Here is a 4,439-nt window from a genome sequence, read left to right on the forward strand (position 1 = left end):
CGGCCCTGCCGCCGCGGGCTGCCCGCGCCGCGCCCCGGCGCGCCGGGGGAGGTGGCGGGGCCGGGCGGGGCGAGGGCTGGAGCGCGGCGGGCGTGGGGCAGAGGTGTCGGCCCGGCTCCGCCCCGGCTTGGCGGCCAGCCCGCCGGGGCTGAGGCCCGTGCCGGGGTGGTTTTTATGGCTGCGCTTAGCCCGTCGTGCCTCGGGTGCGCTCCTACCGGAGCGAAAAGGGGCCGGCGGGGAGAGGCGCTGCCAGCTTGCCTCGACTCGACCCCCGTCGCCAGAGGCGGCGATCCCCTCCCTCCCTCACCCGTGCCGTCCCTGCCTGCCCAGCCTTGTGTCTGGCACCGGCCCGGGGCAGGTGTGTGTGCGTGACCCGGCCCGCCCCTGCTCCGGGCTCCGCTCGCCACGGGAGGGGCCGCGCTGCCCCGGGGGCCGCTCCCGGCCGGGGTGCGGGGTGCGCCGGCTCTGCCCCGGGACTGCGTTTGCTGCTCGAGACAGCTTTCAGCGGAGCGCACTGTACGCGCCCTCTGTAAAATGGGAGGCACTCACAGCTACAGAAGGAGACCGAGGGACTTCACTGGGAGCAGTGCTTTTTAAAAAAATGTATCTTGGCTGACTGTATCGATTCCAAGGAAAAGTGCTTCCTCTTAATCACTGAAATACAGTGTGCTTACAACGATTGTAGCGTGCCATATGAAGTCATGTTCTTTCCTTACTGATGTACCTAACCATGAAGGTACTGATGGTACCTAACCAAGGAAGAGGCAAATGCTGTGCTTGGCAAGGCCCTGTCCAGTGCTAATGGCATGGACAGATGAAAAGCCACTTACACTTCTCATGGATAGACAGGTTACCAGTCAGGTCTTCATTTATGCTTTGTTTTGTGGGTAAAGTCAGTGGAAGGGGCCAAGTATTTCCAGCTCTGCAGGACCAGTCTATGTATACAACTGTCTAATAGACCCTAGTGTAACATACCTGTTAGTATGTTTGGGTTGAAATTTCTGTTCATTTTGATTCTAATATACCCAGTTGGTAATGCTGTAAAAACAAAGCAAAGAAGGAAGGGGAAAGGATGGGGAAAGTATTTTCAAACACAGGGCTGTGCATGCATGTCTTTATTCCTAGGATGTTTTAATAAATCCCTTTACTTAGCTTGCTAGTCTGTATGGCTTTAAAAAAGCAAATTAAGACACCAATCTGAAGCCCTGAAGGGTATGACTCAGTGACATAACAATAAATTGTAGTATCTCCTGCTAAGTAATTACACCATATCATGTCACAACAAGGTATTGTTGAAATACTATCATGTAGTTCATAAAGTGTCATTTTTTTATTATAAGCCTATAAAATAAACAGAATGCTGTGTTACACACATGGGCACAAAATATTTCATTAGGGCTGTGAAAAGGAGCTGCTGTACTTTTCTTGCAGGAACATGCTCAAGATAAAGTAGGTATGTCCCAGTTTGCATTCTTTTATTCTGGGAACTAGCAGAGGTTAAACAGCAACTGAAACCCTTAGGTCAGAGGCAGAACTGTTCTGATGTCAAATCATGAGAAATGCCAAAATATTTAGTAGTAGCCAGCATGCTCCTGGTAAAGTCTTTTCTTGCTATTATCTAGCTGTGGCCTCAGATGAACCTGTTTTAATCTGCTGTAATTTTACTGTCTTCTTGTGAAGTAGCAGAGGAGAGGGAGGATTGAGAATGATGCTTTTGCACTGTCAAGACTGTATACCTTTCAGCATTTTGCTGCCTTCCTTTGGTAAGTCCAAGTTTGAAGGGAGCAGAAATCTTACTGATTTTAGTGGGAATTGAAAAACCAGAAGGGAGAAGCTGGGAGCAGAGAGAGTCCTTGCCATCTGGTTAGCAGACCCAGCAGTAACCATGACTGGAAGTGTTTCTAGATCAAAGGACTGGATGATGGCAGCCCTTAACATCTTCCAGCACAACACCTCTTCCATCTCTGTTCTACCCATTATCCCCACAGAATGACTTCTGTCTCAAAACGGAAGGAAGAGAAGTGCTATGCAAGTCCTTGGTATTGAAAAAAAGAAAGAATGCTGCTTGGGTGTCCTTTGGTTTGTAGCACCTGCCATGAGCCCTTGCAACAAGATGGAGCATTTAACATGATGGGGCCTTGAGGATCCATAATCCCAAGCATTAAGAAGTGTGTTGGCAACATGTTACAAATTTCTGATATAAGCAGACAGGAGATGTTACCTAGAGTGTGTTGAGGGGAAGATATGGATCTCTGGTGTGAACAAATCAGTATTAAAATGTTAAATGAATGGGTATAATATGTTCAGATGTCTGTTGAAAGACCAAATCCAGCCATTTGTTGAAATGAACCCTTGCTGCATTCAGCCAAATTGACATTGCAATAAACGTGACTGTTCTGTCATATTTCTGACAAATTCTGCTTCCCAAAAATCAGTTAAAAAATAAAGGAAATACTTAAAAATTGTGTGCACTTTTTCAGTCCTTAATTCAACTTCAGGTTATGAGGCTAATTGAAAGTAGTTTGCTGGATCCAGGCAGTACAATTGTTAAGCTGGCATTTCTTCCAAGTTGTTCTGTGTTACAAAATGTACTCTATATATAGTCAGTGAGTGGTATTTATGCAGGGAAAATGTCCACTGCAATCAGTGGGTTTTTCCTTAGTCTAAAGATACATGTTTGAGGGATTTCAATATCTCTGTATAAACTTATTGTGTTCTGCAGAGTTTCAGGTCAGATAGTCACCTCATACATCTAGTACTCACTGAACAGCTGCTGGAAGGAAGAGGGACAGATCATCACCTAGCCAGCAATACTCATTACTTTTCTTAAACACAGTTCATATTTTTGAAGAACCATAAAATTTACACTTAAAATGCTATTAATTTATTGCACACCAAATGTTTAATCTCCACAGTACAGTGAGGGTACATGCTATAAGTCCAAGTTGTTAAAAATACAGACATCGAGGCAGTAAGAAATTGAATTGAATTGAATTGAATTAAAAGCTTAGGTATGTTTACACTGCAGTGATGTACATACCTGAGCTGGTTTAAAACTAGTCAGCTGGGGAGCTGACTGGCTGTGTAGCAATCTGGCTGTGGCAGTGTGGACCCTGTAGCTATCTGGAAAACATGCCCAAAAAGCTGGGTAAATACTTGAGTGGTTAGGCTGGCCTGAACTCAATGGCCAGACTACTACCAGTGCCCTAGACAAGTAATTGAAAGCTTGCCTGGCAGTGTGTCCACAGCATTGCAATCACATCACTTGTGGCTATAGCACAGACATACCCTTCTGTGAATTCTGTGACTCAGCCTTGTCTTCTGGCAATGATTCCCAAGCTCTCCTGGGAGTTCTGTGGCTAGTATCAATTCAGTGGTCCATGGGAAAGGCCTTTGCAGGTATTAAAAAGCTCACAGCACAGCCCAAGATGCACTTTATGGCATTGAGATGTCCTGTGTTGTAACGGTGGGCTCTCGTGAGCACGCGAGCAGCTCGTGAGTCAGTCTGTGTGTTTGCATAATTGGGTCCTTCTTGTTTGCTTGGAGGAAGGGCAAGGCGAGGGTGAGTAGCCAGGCTTCCTGCCTCTGTCATACAGGTGTGGACAAGAGGAAACCACTGGAGGAGCTTGGGCAGAGCTGGTATTGAGGTGCACAGGGCCTAGGGCAGAGGCTACTGGGTGAACCCCTCCCTGCCTCTCTCCTGCCCACACAGGGATGACGAGTCTTGCTGCCTGACCTGGCCTGGGTTCTTCCTCCTGCCTGTCCCTTCCTGTGGCCCATGGACCAAGACAATTACTATAGTTCCTCACCCCTGAAATGAATTTACATTTTGTGCAGAAACAAATTTCAAACACCACAACACAAGGTTCTTCTGTTGTGGTATTCTTCTTCACGCCTCACACAAGGAAAGGATGGATGGCTGCTCTTTCTAGTTAAAAGCAACAAGTCACACCTGACTGCTTTTAACAAAAAGCAGCTCTCTGAGGGCCAGCCCTCAAGCCCACTGTAGCAATCAGAATTGCAGAGGCAATGTGTGGGGACTGGGGTGTGTGTGTTGAATTTCTTGTCATGTGTTGATGTTTTTAAGAACAGGCAGGATTTTGTTGCAGGTGTAATGACTACTGAAGTCTGCTAAACTTGAATTTCATTATTTGAATTGTAGAATGATGGTTGAACTTAGTAGTGATGTCCAAGATGTGGATGAGGGACACTTGAAGTTTCCATAGCAGGAAGAATAACAACAATTTTGGAAGCAAGGGCAAATACGTATATGTGAAGATTGATGGGCTTGAGACCAAATCTTCATCAAGTGTTTGCTGATGTGAACTCAAGACAATGTCTAGATGATGTTATAATTGAGAATGACCTTGTGTAGGTGCCTTGTCTCTTAATACTGTTCTTGAGCTTTATTTCTATAATAATGTTTTCCTCAGTACTGG

This window comes from Agelaius tricolor, unplaced genomic scaffold, assembly GCF_023055355.1.
Source record: "Agelaius tricolor isolate 1412-34295 unplaced genomic scaffold, bAgeTri1.0.p SCAF_8, whole genome shotgun sequence".
In the NCBI taxonomy this organism is placed as follows: domain Eukaryota; kingdom Metazoa; phylum Chordata; class Aves; order Passeriformes; family Icteridae; genus Agelaius; species Agelaius tricolor.